Source organism: Marmota flaviventris, chromosome 4, assembly GCF_047511675.1.
Source record: "Marmota flaviventris isolate mMarFla1 chromosome 4, mMarFla1.hap1, whole genome shotgun sequence".
In the NCBI taxonomy this organism is placed as follows: Eukaryota; Metazoa; Chordata; class Mammalia; order Rodentia; family Sciuridae; genus Marmota; species Marmota flaviventris.
Window position 1 is genome coordinate 82,823,696 of NC_092501.1, and position 19,440 is coordinate 82,843,135.

General features: G+C 36.9%; 1 protein-coding gene across 5 annotated transcripts in view; it reads right to left on the reverse strand.

The window, feature by feature from the left end:
• Positions 1-19,440, reverse strand: part of Wasf3 (WASP family member 3) — a 134,508-nt gene that overhangs the window by 63,158 nt on the left and 51,910 nt on the right. The gene's annotated exons all lie outside the window — the stretch shown is intronic.

The following is a 19,440-nucleotide window of genomic DNA, read 5'->3' on the forward strand; positions in this document are numbered from 1 at the left end:
CCACTTTGGGCCTACAGAGAAGTATCTGGAGCTGAAGACCTGTATAGATGCCTGAGCAGTGACCAACAGCCTAGTTGTGTGGCCAGGGGACTATGAGGTAGGAAATAGGAAACTTCATAAAAGGCAGATGGGTCAAAATTCGAGAGTCTGACTAGTGTAAAGACTTCTATAGGACAAATTAATCCCCACTAAACAAAAATGTAGACAAAATTTCCAACCTGAGTTTCACTGGTATCCTCAGAACTGACCTGATGGATTCACACACATAACATCTGACCCACCTTAGAAAAGAAAAGGGTTGGGAGTGGGATTGTGCTATGGTTTGGTAGGTGTGCCCCAAAGGCCCATATGCTAAAGACCTATTGGATAGTGGTGAAACCTTTAGGAAGTAGGGCTTAGTGGAAGAAGTCTGATAACTAAGGGCATGCCTCTGAAGAGAATATTGGGACCTAACCCCTTCTTTTTGTTTCCTGGCTGTCATGAAGTGAGCAATTTCTTCCAATACATGCTCTTGCCATGATGTGCTACCTCACAACAGGCCCCAAAACAATGGGTCAACCAACCATGGACTGAAACTAAAAAACCATAAGCCAAAATAAACTTTTCTCCTTATCTCAGTTATTTGTTACAGTCATGCAAAGCTGACAGAAACCATCACGGTATGAGCCAATGTCCATATAAGGCCTAAGACCATCCAGAAGCAAACTGGATCAATAAAAGCTGAGGCTGCCTCAAGACACACTAAACACCAGCTAAAAGGCACCCTGAAAGGATGGATGCAGTACATATGGCACTGTGTCCCCCAAGAAGTGTAGATGGGTTTAGGAGCTGAGGGGTGGAAACAGGAATGATCCCACTTGCCATTACTGCCAACAGCCCACCAGGGTACTCTGTGGTTCCCAGTCCAGCATTACTGGATTTTGCAGACTGGGGGTTCTCAAACATGGCTCATTCTTGTCAGGGAAAAAAGCAAAAGGGTCCCACTGAACTGTGAATTCTGGATGATGCCATGACACTTGGACTCATTTTACCAAGGGATAGAAAATGAAAATGAGTCCGATAATGGCAGAGGAAACTGACTCTGACCAGCAAGAGGCTTCAGGGCTGCTATCACACAAAAGGGTAAGAAGCAGCAGGGAGGAACACAGATGTTTGGCTACCCTTACACACCTTGGAGTCTGCTCCTGAAAGGACTAAGATAACTTACTCCGGTACTTGCTGTCTGTGTGTGTGTGTGTGTGTGTGTGTATTGCACATGTTGGCATATGAGATAGGGACTGCATTTGCTGATACTTCCTAAATGACCTAATAAATAATAAGTACCTAATAAATAATATACCCTTTCTCATGTTCTCTGTACCTTTTTAATGAAGGCTTTCTCACAGAACAATTTTGTTTTCATCTTCAGAGACTCTGGCACAGAGTTGAGTTTCTCATTTCTCCTTTAAAAACTCTTTTTTTTTCCCGGGGGCGGGGTGCTTGTTTGTTTCTTACTATTTGGAGTCCCAGGCAGCAAATGGCCAAGTTATTTCTCTAGGTTGCTGAGCACATTTTTTCCTATTCAGCTTTCCCTTTAAAAATCCCAGCATTTATTCTAAGGACTCAATACTAGCTCACTGCCTTAGGTTGCTCCAACACCCATTTCTGTATGACCCTGCTTTCCAGTCCCAGTTCAGTATGCATCCCTTCTACTCCTTTAGCTCCTAACACCTATGGACAGATTGCTGTTTTTTCCTTAATTAATTAATTAATTTTAAATTTTGATTTGTTGTATATGACAACAGAATGCATTACAACTTATACTACCCATATAGAGCACACTTTTTCATATCTCTGGTTGTACACAAAGTAGAGTCACATCCTTTGTGTCTTACATGTACTTAGGGTAATGATAAGCATCACATTCCACCATCTTTCCAACCCCTAATCCCCTCCTTTCCCCGCCCTCCCATTTTCCCCTTTGCCCTTTTCCCCTTTGCCCTATCTAAAGTTCATTTAATCCTCCTATCCCCACCCCCCAGCATATTATGGATCAGCATCCTGATTTTTTTTAAGAATGGCAATGTTTTAAAATATACTCAGATACACACATATATTTTGATATACTTTATCCAATATTCATGTATTTATAGTAACTTGAATAGCTAATTTTTATTGTCACTTGGGAGGAATCTGAAGAATTTCTAGCTTTGGTTCTTGCCATCTCTTCCTTACTAGAACAACCACCACAAGTTACAGTCTCATGAAATGTATTCTGAATGAAGAAATAGTGACACATATCAATAGTTGACTCAGTATAGGCAAAAAACCTTAAAGAAGAAAAGGTAACGAACAGAGAATGAGAAAGATATTGAGGATATTAGTCACAGAAAATGTGGTAGACAGTGTTGAATATAAATCAGAAAATGTCTACTCAAAATACCCCCAACAAATCCCTCTGAGTAATATCACTTACACATCTATCTTCTTTATAGGTTATGGAGACACTCATATGAAAATGGGTGCTAGGTCCAGCATCATAGTGCATGCTTGTAATGCCAGCTACTCAGGAAGCTGAAGCAGAAAGATCTCAAGTTTGAAGCCATGATATTCAGTCTCAAAATAAAAAATAAAAAGAAGTGGCAATGTAGCCCAATGGTAGAGTGCCTCTGGGTACAATCTCCAGTATTTTCCCTGATCCCGCACAAAAGAAAATGTGTGCTGGGCCAAGAAAAATGTTCACTATAAGACACTGATATTGGGCTGGGGTTGTGGCTCAGTGGTAGAGCACGCCTGAGGCACTGGGCTCAATCCCAGCACCACATAAAAAATACTAAATAAAGGTATTGTGTCCATCTACAACTAAAAAACCAAACAAAAAAAATTTTAAAAAGACACTGATGTTACTAATTTAATTAATATCATTCATTACTAAAACAAAATACTAATATTTTCCCTGTAATTCTTATTGCACAATTAAACCCAAATTTTTCCTTTAATGTTATGTGTTATGCAACTAACTGCCTAAAGATTGGCATTTCACTTCTCCAAGTGATACTCTTATAATTAAAGTCAAATGATTACAGAATATGAAAATAATATCAATGTGCTTTCTACTTCTAAGTCAACTATCCTATCTCCCAATAATTTATTTATCCTTTTTTTTTTCTTTTGATACCAGGTATTGAACCCAGGGGCACTTAACTACTGAGCCACATCCCCAGTCCTTTTTTATATTTTATTTAGAGATAGGATCTTACTGACTTGTCCAAGGCCTCACTACTTTGCTGAGGCTAGCTTTGAATTCGCTATCTTCCTGCCTCAGCCTTTTGAGCCACAGAGATTATAGGCATGTGACCCTGCACCTGGCTATTTATCCTTTTTTAAAAATCCCAGGAGTGAAACTTTTCAATTCTATTATAGCATGATTTAATTGCAACTGTTTTTCCCTGAAAAGGTTAAAAAAAATCCAACATGTATCTAAGATGTTTATAACAGTATGAAGTTCTCTAAATGTCCTTTTCCATGTCTACTCTTGTCCACAATGAACCATCCAGAAGATCCTGTGATATGTTGTTCATCTTGGTAACCCAAATAATCAGTGATTTTTTACAAATATATTACTGTTACTGACTATCATTTTAATTTCATTGTGTTTAAAGGACATGCTTTGTATGATTTAAATTATTTTAAATCTGCTGAGATTTGCTTTATGGCCCAGAAAATCTTGATGAATTCCACATGCCCTTCAAGAGAATATGCATTTCGTTTTGCTGACAGTGTCACTGATATCTTCTAGGTCCTTAATTCATATTCAGGGTGCATATTCTATGAATTATTAAGAGAATAGATGAAGATGTCAATAATAATTGTGTATTCATCAACTTCTCTAAGTTCTAGCAGTTTCTGTTTATGTATTCCAAGCTCTGTTTTTGAAGTATCCACACACTTAAGATTATGTGAAAGAATCCCACTATAATGAGGTGATGTCCCACTTACTCTGATAGTAATTCTTATCCTGAAGTCTACTTTGATATTAATATAATCAGTCCTTTTGATTGGTGTTTGTAGTGTATAACTTTTTCTTTATTTTAATCTTATATTTCAATTAAGTTTAATTGAGATAGCAATCCAATCTTCTAATCTCTAACTTTTATCTGGAGTACTTATGTCATTAACATTCAATGTAATTATTAATACAACTGAATTTGAACCTTTCATTTTGCTATTGGTTCTTTATTAAGGCCATCTGTTCTTTGTTCCAAAAGCTATTTTTCTGCCTTATTTATTTATTTATTTTCATGATGTCACTTTATGACTTTTCTTCACTTTTTTTTTTCCCAAAGTGGCTCCTTAGAATTTAAAATCAACATTTTTAACTTGTCACATCTACCCTCAAATGATACTGAACTACTAGCATAATTTGAGTTTGGTGATTAATTTTATATGCCAACTTGGTAGATTTAAGGGGTTCACACATGACTGATAAGCTGTTACTTACAGGTGAATGTGTGTGTGGGTATATGGGGAGAGCAACACTGAAATCAGAACAGTATAAGAAGATATGCCTTCACCAATAGTGGGTGGTCATCATCCAATTCTTTGAGAGCTCAAATACATCAAAAAGGTGAAAGAAGGATAAATTCTCTCTTCTTGACATGAGACAACCATCTTCTCCTGCCCTCAGACACTGAAGCTCCTGGCCCTCAGACCTTCAAACTACAAGGCTTAGACCAACAACCGCCTTCTCACCTCAGGTTAGTTATGGGACTCCTTGGCTTGCATAAATCATATGAGACAATTCCCATTATAAATAACTATATATCCTATTGGTTCTTTTGTTCTCGAGAATCCTTACTAATACACACATTATATTTTTATTTTCTCCCTCCATGTTTGGTATTATGCTACCATATATTTTACTTCTTATATTATAAACCCATAATAAATAGTTACTGTTTTTGAATATTAATTACCATTTGAATTAATTAAAAATAAGTGAAATTATTGATGTAGGACAGATGAGGCTGGATACCAGAGGAATTTTCATGAAGCAGGTTTAATTACACTGTAGCAGTCCAGAGGGGCTAAGGCCTAAAATTCTCTGCACCCCAGGTCTGGAAATTCTTTTAGATTTATACTCTATGGAGTGGTTACGTGACAGTGGGTGGGTATATTACAGTTACTCTTTGTCCCATATTTCAGGTCAGACAGAGGTTTCAAACGTTTTTGCCAAGGAAAACAGAGATGGGGGGCTGGGGCTATAGCTTAGCAGCAGAGCACTTGCCTAGCATGCATAAGGCACTGGGTTTGATCCTCAGCACCATATAAAAATAAATAAAATAAAATAAAGGCATTCTGTCCACCTAAAACTACAAAAAAAATTTAAAAACAGAGATAGTAAATTTTTTTATAACAAGCTCTCTTTGAGACAGAATCTGCATATCTTTTGTCTGCAAACCTGGCATTTATAAGAAAGAGGAAGCTTCAAACCACATTGAGCTCTCCACAGAACTCCTGTGAAATCCCACTGATACCCCTTGTAAGATCTTGATGACAAGAAGCTTAATTATGGTGGGGGTTCCTGGAGAAGCTTGTATGTTACAATTATGGTGAGGGGTACCTGGTTTGCATCAATATGACTTGCATTTAACTTAAGTTTCACCATTTCATAGTTCCTTCATTTCTTTGTGTGGATCCAAACTGCCATTTCACAATCCTTTGCCTAAGCATCCTTTAACATTTCCTAGAGTGTAGATTTCCTGACAGTAAATTCCCTCAGTTATTTATTGTCTGCAAAGTTCTTTATTTTGTGCTATTTTTGAAGGATACTTTGATGGGTATGAAACTTTGCATTGTGTTTAATGTGTCCCCCCCAACCCCATCCCTTAGTCTTTTGGTAAAGATGTTGTTCCGCTGTTTCATGACTTCATAATCTCTGACAAGAAGTCTGCTCTTTTCTTATATCTGTAATGTTATTGGCTTAAATTACAGCTAGCACCTGCCATAAAGACTCCTATATCTCTAGTATTTCTGCAGCTTGACTCTGGTGTTTCTAGAATTGGGGAAGTTCATTTTTGTTGTTGTTAACCCCACTCAGATTCTCTGAGATACATGGATCTATTTGTCTTTTATTAGTTGCTTACTGTATTTTATTAATTTTTGGATAATTTGCAGCAACTGTCCCTTCAGGAATTTCTTCTGGACAATTCTTTTACTTCTAGGTTTCAAATTATATTCATATTAGAGTACTGATACAGCTCCACAGCTCTAAGAGGCTCTATTCTGTCTTCCCTCTTTTTTCTCCCTTATTTTTAAACTTTCCTCTCAGTTCTTTTAATGCTTTATTTCTTTTTATGTTCTGTTGATTTAGCTTTAATAAGTTGATTCTTCCTTCAGCTAAATCTAAGTTTGTTGATAAATCCAATGCAGTAGTTTCCATTTAACATTTCTGGAGGGGAGGAGAATGGTGACTGAACCCACAGGTATTTTACCACTGAGCTACCTCCCCAACCCTCTTTGTAGGCAACTAAGTTGCCTAGGGCCTCATTAAATTGCTGAGACTTGCTTCAAACTTGTAATCCTCCTGCCTCAGCCTCCCAAGTCACTGGGATTACAGGCGTACACCACCAGGCCTGGCTTCATCCAAATTTAAAAAAGAATTTTTGGTTTTCATCTCTCTGTTGATATTTTCCATAAGTTCATGCATGTTGTTCACTTTTCCAACATTCTTTATCATACTAATCATAGTGATTTTAAAGTTCATGTCTGATAGTTCCCATATCTAAGGCATTTCTGAGTCTGCTGCTTATTATTTGTTTCATCTCAAAACAGTAGACTGTTGCTGGGTCCTATGGGCTACAAGGTTTGTGTCTTCCCAGTAACTTTTATGTCATAGAAGATAAGCCTCTCAGTAAGCAGACTTTACATCATGTCTGACCTCAATGGCAGCTGATTATACCCTTCTGCAGAGCTGAACCATCATGGCCATTCTGTCCAAGCTTGCCCCTAATCTTTCCTATAAATATCCTGCCCAAAGGAGGCCTGTAGAAAAGATCCTGTAGGTGCAAATTGCCCTTGTATCTGAAGTTCCCACTTACTCTAAACTGAGTATAAGCCAACATTCAATCTGTAAGAATTCATTATTTCACTAAAATTTCAACTGATACCTTCTTACTCATTTCTATAGTGGTCACATGTTTTTCTTGTGCTCTGCTATTCAGTGAAACAGCCAAATGTCCTATATCTCCTCAGGAGGGGTTGTCATTTCTGGAGATTTAAGAAATATTATTACTTTGAGGATCATCTGGCTTTTTTTTTTCAATAAAAGCAATGTTCTGTCCCAAATTTTTTACATCCTAATTGTAAGAGAAACACTCTGCCATCACAGTAAGAACAAAATTAACATACCAGCTTTTTCTTTTAAGACTTTAAAGTGCTAATTATATTCACGAAGAAAAAAAAAACAGCAAACTGGCATTCTTGATGTGTGAACACCGAGTATATTCAGTTTTCATGTGTGCAGACCCCAAAGTGAGCAAACTGTTTAAAAAAAATACCACTGCTAGATTAGCACAGATAAGAGTTTTCACACATAAACTGTACTGCAATGGGCTGAATAAACTAAATTGAAACCCACGTCTGTGATCCTCTGCCATTGCAGAAAGGGTTGCAGTAACCTATCAACTTCATTAAATTATTGTGACATGTTTCAAAATTGTTTTACTAACAGCTAGAAATGGATGAGTGTATAAGATCAACTGAATAGATCTGTGATGCATATTTCTTCTCCACTACACAGTCACAAAGCCTGCCCTGCAAATTTTTAGAATCCACAGTTAGCAGAATGATTATTAATGATTATTAATGATTCTGTCTTTTCTATTCCCAATGTGCCAGTAACCTTTGCTCTGATTGCTGTGTGCCAGGCAATTAAGAGTATAGCACATGGGAGAGCTAAATCAGGCAATACAGACTACATTATACATAGAGAACTAAATGGCCACAGATGTTTGACTTTTTAATCAGATTTACTTGTGCTCACCTCAGAATAAAAGTCATTCAGGCAGAAGTAGTCCTGTGCAAATGCCCATGTAGAGTAACATGATCCTGGCTGAACAGTTCCTCTGCCTTTCCATTTTACTGTGCCTTTTTATTTTCAAGGGCAAAGACTGCCTCAGCCTACCTCAGTTTAATGCTACCCTGCAAGAAGTCAAGTGCCTACTGACATTTCCAAGCAGACAGTCACTAATTACATTACATTCCCACTGCCAAAACAAGGGCTTGGGCTTTCTGAACTCCCAAAGTGTTCATTTATCTTATAGAGCCACATTATTATCATTTGGGAGGAAGGGGAAAAGACTTATCACAGAAATTTAATCAGAATAATTTCATGGAGATAAATGTTACTCTTGCAATTTGGACTGTGATTTGTATGTTTCTGTGGGGTTAGAGACAGAAAGGTTCCATTAAACAACACTGGATACAGAACTGGGGGATCTAGGGTCTAGTTCTAGTTCTGCCCTAATACTGCATGACATTGTGCAAGCTTCTTAATTAGAGTGGGCTTGTTTTCCCTTCTAAAAATATATTTGCTTTCCTGGGTTCACTCTAGTTTTGTTATGCTTCCCCCCACCCCTCTTTCAGTCATATATTCAACTGAATTTCAGAAACTACCATAGTGGATTCACTTACTCTTCAAGCACTGCTCAAGCTGGTAGAAATAAAAAAGCATAAACAGATGAAAATAGTAAAAAGAAATTCCTCTCCTCGAGGAGTTAATGGTTTAGTGAGAGACAAAGATAAATAAGTTACAGTACAGTGTAAGATAGTTTTACCAGGAACTATTTTCCTATTGTGTTTTAACCACCCAGAGAAAGCCAAATACTTTGAAAGATAAATGGAACCCTGGATATCTAGACCAATTTCTTTATCTTACAAAGACTGAAACCATGAGACTCAAAATCTCGCAGATCATAATCCCAGTCTTCAACTTCCACTGGCGCTCTGCCTACCATGACTCAGAGCTCAATTTGTAAATATGCCAATAAGCTGAGGCTATCTTACCAGGATATAAAGGCAGTCAAGGTAAATAAAACTGTCCCAATATACAAATAATCATGAATTTCTAATTAATGCTTCTATTCATTCTCCTTCCCTCTATGCCTAAAAGTCCCTCCCATTTTTAACTCTAAGTACCTGACCATTTCATCTGTGATTATAAAAAAGAAAGAGTTGGTCTATATCTCCAAGTTTCCATTTTTATCAGACATTTTATTAAACTGATGATTTTGTCGGATCCCTGAACTCCTCATACTACTTTGCTGCTGATTTATGCATAAGTTTTAGACCCCCTATTTTATTCTGGCTTGTGCTTACAATATATGGCTTTTTATAACATGATTGGTCCTGGGTTAACCACTGTACAGACCCAGATATTTGTGTACTCTCAAAACTTCCCAGGCCAGGGAAGAAGTCTACCTAGACCTCTCAGACTCAGACCAGGATTCAGTGTGGTTCTTGGTAACTCAAATTCCATTTGACATCTGGACAAGAAGTTGTATGTATAAGACTAGGATAGATACTTAGCCTCTAAGGAGACACAGAAAAACACTGTTGTATTGGGTAAGATTAAAAAAATACAAATTCCAGGACAAGGAAGGATAATCTCTTTTTTCCTCAATTTGGGACTGCATCTTGTCTACTCTTATTTTATTTTATACTGGGAAGTGAACCCAGGCATGCTTTACCACTGAGCTACATCACCAGTAGTTTTTATTTTCAGACAGCGTTTTGCTAAGTTGCTAAGGGTAGCCTTGAATTTGCAATACTCCTGCCTCATCCTTCTGAGTCACTGGAATTACAAGCATGAACCACTATGCCTAACTCTACTGTTCTTTGGGGACCTAACACATGCTAGGCATATTTCTCAACTAAAATGGGACATTTATAATTAGGGTTTGTATGGTATGTATGCCAGCATATATCTGTGAATGGTAATAGTTCACTTACAGGCAATCACTTCATAAATTACATAATCTGAACTGGCAGACTGAAAAAACAAACAAGGACAATAAACAGAATACCTAGTCTAGGTTTCCCCTTTGGTTTCAAATCCATAGTAGTGATGAAGAAAATATTTCAAATATCTATACAATGCTGCAGGAATATGAATAATAACTCCCAAAAGATCAAAGGATGAAACCACCAGCCAAAAATATGACAAGAAGACTGTGACCATCAGCAAGCATGGCTGTAGAACATAACAGAAGAATGAGGCAAGTCCCACCCAAGAAACAAACATGACACCCAATCAAGAAATAAGATGACGCCCCATCTCCTTCATAAATCAGGACAGAAGATAACAATAAAATACTGCATTTCCCTTCACAGACCAGTAAAAATGTATGTGTGGCTCTATGAAGTCTTAGAAAAACTGTAGGGAATCAGAGCGTTCCAAAGAGCCATACCTAATAAAACAAAACACCTGCATATTATTGATCTAGCAATTACACTTCTTATTCTGAGAGTAACATTCTCACTGTGCACAAGGATTCATGTACAAGAATGGTAACTGCAACACTGACTGACATACTGAAAAAGTAGAAATGACTATCAACAGGAAAAGGCAGCAACAAGATGAAAAAAAAATAGGGTGATTTCCAAAAGAGTGATGACTGACAATAAAAAGATTCAGAATAACCTATACAATCAAGTAAAAAGCATTGCACACTCCTGTAGTATGTATGTGTATAAACATATCAAACCTCTGGAATAAAATATCTCAAAATCATAACAATGAGTAATCTCTACTGGGAGTGAGTGGAAGCAAAAGACTCAAGGAGAATTTGAACCTCAACTATGTTATACAAGGTTCTAAAGAAAAATATATTTAAGTATTAATTGTATAAATAATGCTTTAATTTAGTACAAACAACTAGAAGATATTAGATATATCAATAACAAATGATTACAAGAAAAAACTGTAATAAAGACAATAATGGGTAAGAAAAGGATTTTTTAAATAAAAAGGAGGGATACTAACAGTGGCCTTCCAAATAATTTTTTATTATTACAATAAATGTCAGTGGGTAAATTCACATTAATAGATAAGATTATGATTATGTTATGATTTGGGGATATTATGATATAATCATATCATATAATTATGTTATGATTTTGGGATATTTGGTATATCTTCCAAATAATTTTTATTATTATAATAAATGTCAGTGGGTAAATTCACATATTAATAGATAAGACTTAAACAATATGCCAAATAGTACCAAACATTTTACATAAAATAACTCTCTAAATTTTTACAAAGTGAGATAAAAACTATGAATATTTCCATTTTATAGGGAAAAAATAAACTGAGGTACCACATGAAGAATAGCCAACAGAACATAGGTAGTTTGTGGCAAAGCCTGAATTCAAACCCAGGCAGACTGGACCTAGAACCCATGTTCTTACCCACCACACCAAATATCTCTACATTAAGAGAAAGCAACATGCAAACATTTGAAAGCTAAGGGGAAAAAAAGTATTCAAGAGCACATCTAAAATGAAGCAATAGGGAAGGAGAAAAATAAGGGAATACAAAGATATATCAGAATAACAACAGAAGGGACAGGTTCAGCAATATTAATATAAGACATAATTGAAAATTAAAGTGAAAAGCAACAAAACAGACGAAGCAAAAATACATTTCACATTTAATGGATAAAAATCCATTAAAAATGAAAACCATGAACCTACATGATCTTCTTTGTAGAAGATCCAACATATTTTTCTCAGAAACAATAAAGGGGTGGGGGAGTGTGTTGAGTCAGGTATGGTGGCACACACCTATAATCCCAGTAACTTGGGAGACTTGAAGCAGGAGGACCACAGGTTCAAAGCCAGCCTCAGCAACTTGGCGTGGTCCTACGTAACTTAGCAAGACACTGTCTCAAATAAATAAATAAAAGCCTGTGGATATAGCTCAGTGATTAAGTATCCCTGGGTTTACTCCACAATACCAAAAAAAGAAAAAAAAAAGTTAAATAAGACAACCAGGGTTTATATTTACTTTTAAGTGCTGTAAGTAAATGTGAAAATGCACATTGTTTTTAAAAATGCAAGTAAAAGTTGTAAAATATGACCATGAATTAGGTCGCATACGAAAAAGTCAACAAATTGCAAAGAATAGAAATTACACAGTAAGTATGATCAAATTAGAACGAAACAACAATTAATAAATTAATTGTGGGATGTTGATAAGTTGTCTTCAACACTGTCATTATTAAATCTGAATCTATGTTCTGGCTTCTGACAAGTAGCTTTTAGGGTACTTGAGATTAGGCTTAAACTGCCCAACTGTGCCCAGGGAAGCTAGGTCAACACTGATCATAGCTGGAATAGCACATCCCCAGACTCAAGAAACAAAAACATTCACTAATTCGGATCACATGTGTCTTGAAGAGTGGACAACTCTCACAGGGATTAATTCATGTACAGTCAGGTGAGAAGCTAGCATGAAGAAAAGAGAATGCAGACCAAATATCCTGAAAAAAGGATAGAAAAGACAGGATAGGAAAGAAAAAGACAAGGAGTTAATTCTAACTTTTTTTTTTTAACCATCTCTCTCCCAAGAATTCCTTTCTGAGGTAAGAAGGTTGGTGTGGGGGCGGGGGTAATAAAATGAAAAGTGAAAATCATAAATCTTGAAATAGTCTTATACCAAAAATACATAAGAGCTGTCAAAGCTCAATTTTAAAAACTACTTTTTAAGTGAGCAAAAGCTTTGAACAGATGCTTTTCCAAAGAGGACACATAGGCAGCACATAAACATATGAAAGATGCTCAATGCCAGTAATAGTCCTCACACAGAGAAAATCAAAGTCACAAGATATCACTGTATAACTATTAGAATAACCAAACTTAAAAATAATGACCATATCAAATATTGATGAGGATGTGTAGAAAATGGTACTCTTATATGCCATGCAATCACTTTGGAAAAGTTTGTTCTTCCTATGGACCTGCAGTGGGGTCCTGACCACCACAGGCACCATCTTCCTGCTCAGAAACCAGTTGTGGCAACAACTGGTGCCAGCAAGTGCAGAGGAAGGTAACGATCACAAGTCCCTTTTGCCCCACAGAGCATGTCTGTCCAGAACTGGACAAGTCCCAGTGCACCTGCGTCCAGCCAAGCTTGGACAATGGACTCTGGAAGGCAGCCCCTCACCCTCCACAGTCTCCCTTCAAGCCAAACTGCTGCTACTTAGAGAGCTTCTGCTACCACTGCTAAGACCCAGCACATGAATCATAAAGGGATTTTCCTGCAGCCTCCAGGGATAACAGTAGTAAGCACCTCCATCATCTCTTGGGAGCCAAGTGCACATGAATAGATCACCATGTCAAGTACAACTCCTGGTACCCACAGCAAAGAACCGACTAAACAAGTGTAGAAATGTGTAACAACAGACTGTGTGCCTCTGTGAGACCATCCTTTTTGGCTATATACGCTTCACTGACTACATCCTCAGGAAGCCAGTCCCAAAGCCCTATGCCATGTACTGTTTTCCTTGTGCTCAAAAAGCATAAGCCCCTGAAAAGCCTCTTTTGGGTGGTACTGCTTTGCCTTTTCTTCATTTCTATCTCAAATTGAGCAAAAGGGCCCAAAAGCTCAGCTGGTAACTCTAAGAGTTCAGAGATGGCAATACTAAAGAGCTGTGTACTTTGCCTTTTCTTGATTTCTGTCATTAACTGAGCAAAGACCCCTAGTCAGACTGGCAATGTATATACATTTCAAAGCTTATCAAATGGTACATTTTAAATAAGCACAGTTTATTGTAAATCAATTATGCCTCAATAAAAAGTCTTAAAATTCAATCAGTGGAGGTATTCCTGAGTGAAAATTAGAAGATAAATGTACATTTATTTAATTTTTCCATGCTAACATGAAGGCCAAGTAAAAAGGTTACTATTCGCCAGACACCACACTAGATATTATGATTTTAATACAAAAAAAAAAACCTGAAAGATAAATTTAGCAATTAGGCACATCTCCAAGAGTACATACATGGGGCCACAGTTAAAGGATATGACAAGAACAATAAAAAGAAATGCTAACCAAATTCCTAACAGAAGTCTTCCTCTTTATACAGAATTCCCTCATCTGAAAAGAATTTGTTCTACCAATTTACAGAATATATGTCTTAAAACAGCCTGACCCCTAAACAGCTCTTCTGCAAGAGGCCTGGAAATCCAGCCCAGTGGTCAAGTAAGCAAATGGTAATACAGGAAGAAGCCTCAAGATTCTTCAGGAGCTATAATTGCCTGGGGTAAGCTATTTAAGACCCTGATGAACCTCAAGTCCTTATTTAAAATATAGAAGCAATAATTTATCTGGCTATCTGAAAGGTCTGCAATAAGATAAAACATCTAAAATCCCCCTAAAAGTTATAAAGTGGAATATAAATACTATATGGTATTCATATTAAAAAATAAATGTCTGCCTTACAAACTAAAATTTTTAACTACCTCCCTTTTCTTATTAATAGCATAGGAAAAGGAAGAAGCTACTTATCAACATTATAATCAGTCTGTAATCATACTGTGAAGTATATGAAAAGCTCATAAGTGATTCATTTCTACATTATTATTATTTACAATGTACACTAAATATTTGTCAGATTAATGCTTTTAAATAAAATCATTAGCTCCTTATTCAAGATATAATAAAAACACGACTAACAAGCATTTTACAAACACAAAATTTAGCTAGAGCTGCATTATTTTTATAATTAAAAAACATCAATAAATATTCTAATGCTAAAACCATTGAAAGTATTTTAACACTTGCTAGAGAGATCTGACTTTCTGAAAAATACTTACCTCAAAGAATTTGAAAAATTCCCAATTTTTATTAGATATTTAGATATTCAGACTTATAAAGCCCTATGACCTCTTCCAATCTAATTAATTCTCAAAAACATCTAATTTTTGTTTTTAATCAGGTAGTTAACCATAAAAATATAAGTCTTGTCATTAGCATTAACTCTTTTGGTTAAGAATGATATATTTATCACATATTTTTCTCTAACTTTTGGGTATCAATTACTTGAAAATGACATTGACAATGTAAATCACAAAAGAAAACCCAAAATGCCAAAAATCCAAAACCCAAAATAAATCTGAATTCCAAAGGAAAACAAAGAATTATAAAATACAAAATTGGACGGTTTGCCAAGTAGGTAAAGAAAACATTGTCACCATACCCCAATTATGAAGCTGAATCATAGGAGATGACTTTTCTTTCAGTGGTAGGATTAAAATGAGGGCCTTAGACATGCTACATACATGCTCTACCACTGAACTACACCCCAACCCCCAAATCACCACTGTTGTTCATTAATGTTGGTCAAAAATTTACAATTTTATATGCATGGACAAAATAAAACAGGATAAGGTTAAAAAAGTAGTAAATTTGTGTAATTCACTTGGCAGTTCCCAGTGTGAATGCTACCAACCTTGAGTTTCTGTTTTTTATAACAAAAAGCTTTATGATAGCATAATTTCTAGCAACTAAAACTGCACTCATGAAATAAAGTTTTTAAAATAATTAAATGGTTATTTTAAATAAATATTCCTAATTCTCTAAGCCATCAAAAGCAGGAAGAGAAATACTAAACCATAAAATATGTCAAGTGTACAAACTATGTACTTCTTCTCAAACATCCAACTTTAGCATCCGATCAGCTCCCATTCTTCTGAACAAATTCCACTGAATAACAGTGGGATCACCATTAAAAAGCATTATTCAAGGGGGCTAACTATAAAAAGTCAGTAAATCATAAAGCTAATGGTAATGAATTAGTTAAATAATGAAATAGGAGAACATTTCACATAAACATTTTATATACATTGTATCATTTATATCTCACTACAACTTTAGTCTGGTATTGCACCCATTTAACAGATAAAGAAACAAAACTCAAATAGGTTACATAGCTTACCCAAATTAATGTAACTAGTAAATTAAAGAACCTATATTCAAAATCAGCTCTATCAAACATCAAAGTCTTATGCTGTTTCTGCAGCAAAGATCTTCTTGGAATAAGGGTAAGGTATATAATATGTCATTAAAAAAGTAAGTCATACCCAGGTGTGGTGGCACACACCTGTAATCCTAACGGCTCAGGAAGCTGAGGCAGGAGGATCATGAGTTCAAAGCCAGCCTCATCAATGTAGCAAGGCGCTAAGCAACTCAGTAAGACCCTGTCTCTAAATAAAATATTAAAAAGGACTGGGGATGTGGTTCAGTGATTACATTCCTCTGGGTTCAATTCCCAGTACCAAAAAAAGAAAAAAGAAAGAAAGTCACACAATTATTAAAACATGTATTTGTTTAAATTTCTAAGCATTCTACTCAGCTACAAAACCTTCATTAAATTTTAACTCATCTGAAGCTAAATGATGACTGTAATATATTTAACAAATTTTTTGCCATCTTACAATTTAAGAGGACATTTTAACATTGTTTTAGCAAACCTCTTTTAAGTTAAAAGCAAAAGCTATTTAATGGAATTTAAACCAATGCATACCTTTGAAGGACTATACACAATTTTCTTAGTTATATTACCATAAAGAAGAAAATGCTAAATGAAACTTTTCCTCCAGATGATGCCCACTTTTAACTTTAAAGGAAATACCAATTTAAAACCACAGTGATAAAAATGTTGCAGTGCTTTTAGGACTTTCAGATTCAGATCAAAAGTCAGGAGGGGGCTGGGGTTACAACTCAGTGGTAGAGATCTTGCCTCCCACAAGTGAGGCACTGGGTTCAATCCTCATCATCACATAAAAATAAATAAAATAAAGATAGATAGTGTCCATCTTAAAAAAAAAAAGTGGGAAGGGTCTGCTGGAGAGCAAGAATAAGCGCAACTGACCCTCCCCAAAGGAACTTCCTTTCTGACTTGACTTTTTGTTAATGACAGACAAACCCTGAGCTGGTAGAAGTAAACAACTACCCAGGTATTTGTCTGACAACTGTTAAGTCCTTGCCCTGTGCATAACTGCAGCTGCTGCTACACTGGTACACAACCAGGCAGCAGCCCTAGGTTGGGTACAGATAGGGCCATACTGGGTGGGCACAGATGGGGCCGCCAAGCCCAGGTGAACTAGTATCAATGGCCCCAATCCTGGATTCTCATCAGAGGGAGTTACTAGGACTTAGCACCAAAGCTTCTGCAAATGCAACAGGGCCTGTCCATCAAATGGAGGCATGACTAGCCATGAAAGCACAATCTAACCCAATTATGCAACTGCCAGAAAAGCTGTCACAGCTCTCCTGGTTACCAGGGAAACCATCATGCCCCACTGGGTCTGTTCCAATGACAGCTACAGTAGCCCAGCCTCTGGACTGTCACTGCCCTGGAAGCAGGACAGATGGTTGGCTTGGTAAGGTAGAGATTGGGGGCTGCTGATTCATCTAGCTGGGTTATAATGAATGCTGCCACTGCTCCTGAGGTCCCATCAGACTTTCAGCCCCACCACTACCACATAAGCCACGGGGATGTCAATCAAGCAACTACTTCTTCAGTGGTCCAACCCAGCTATCATCAGAATGGCTATAGGCTACAGCTGTCCTAAAGTGGCTCCAGGAGATTTGGCTTCAGCTATAGCAGCTTCAGACAACCTACACTCAGTCACCCAGGAGGTCTCCAACCTGTAGCCACTTTGGATGCCTCCACCGACCTTCAGCTGCCCCCATACTGGCAGAAAAGGAGCGAGACCTCCCCAGCCCACAACAGCCAGAACAAGTGAGCCTAATATACCTGTGCAGGCTGGCCTGACTAAGCAGAAAGCCTGAGTTTAGCCAACAGGAGACTACCCCTGTTTGGCTAAAAAGCAAACTTCCTCATCAGGCCAGTCTGAGACCTGCATCCTGTGTATGGACCCCCTATGCTGGAGTACAGTTTCCAATAAAGCCTTGTTGAGATGGTTCTACTACTGTGCATGATTTCTATTTGGGGTAAAAAATAGATTGAACTGCTTGCATTAAAAGCTGGTAACAAGGTCTACTAGCCCTATAGAATGCCTAAGAGCCAGAAAGCTGCTTAAAGCTCTAGAAAGCAATGGAAAGCTGTGGAGGAGGTGAGAAAAAACAGCTAGAAGCTGCTAGCTCTGATCACTAGATGTGCTCCTGAAAGCTGCCAGGGGATACTACCCTGGTTGCAAAGGCACTGCCAGGAGTGGCTGGGAGAACTGTTAACACCTTGAGCATAGGATTACTCTAAGGGTAAAGGGATGCTGACACTCAGAGCTGCTAACACTAAGGGAGATGCACTTTACCTTTTCATGATTTCCATCCAAACCAAGCAAAAGAACCCCTGGCTGATTGGTAAGTGAAGCATTCAGCATCAATTCCCAACTCCTTCTGTGCTCCTCCTTACATGAAGCTTAAAGTCTAAATCAACATTTCCTAGACTTCCTTGCTAAGTGAATTGTGAATTTGGTTTATTATTTTTCTTTCCTTAACAGAATGCCAATTCTTTCTCTTGCTTTATTATATTAACAGTACTATATTGAATATTAATGACAGTGACCACCCTTGCTTTGCACCTAATGTTAGGTGAAAGCATTAGTCTTTTACCAATAATTACAATATTAGCTACAGTTTTACATAGATATCTTGATATATCAAGTTGAGAAAGCTCCTATTTCTAATTTTTTGAGAGTTTGCCTTCTATTCCTATCTTTCTAAGCTTTATCATGAATGGATAATGAGTATTGTTATATGCCTTTTCCCTTGCATATATGAAGATGACCATACGGTTTTTTAAAATTCTGTTGTTCATTCTGTTAATATTTTGAACTATAATTTTCAAATACTGAACCAATCTTTCACTTATAAAATAAATGGCACTTACCCAGGATGGATTATCCTTTTCATATTAATGAAATTGAGCATTCAGGATGTTTCATTCATTACCAGAAGTTTGTAGTACATAACTAATGAGACCAAGCATTAAGGATGTTTTCTTTCATTATTGGGAATTTGGCAATGAACAAGATGGCCTTTAGGAAACTACCCAGCCTCTAGCTTATACAATGTGTAACACATAAATAATTGGTGACAGAATTAGCCTGAGGAAAAAATGATCTCTGTTTTTGAGATCTGAAGAACTTAAAAACATTTCATGACTAGGCAAGAAGGATCAGATAGCAAGTATCTGGCTCACCCTCTATGGGAAGATACCTATAAACCACCTGCAAAAAGCACCCTAAATCAGCTTCTATACAGATGGGCTTTGTGACAAGAGTCTTCTATCTTCTCCTTTAGCTGACTTTCAAAATAAATTCACTTTCCTTGCGTTAACACTTTGTCTCTTGACTTAACTACCCTGCTGTTAGGTGAGCAGCTAGACTTAGTTTAGTAACATTAACTGTATTCAATTTACTAATATTTTA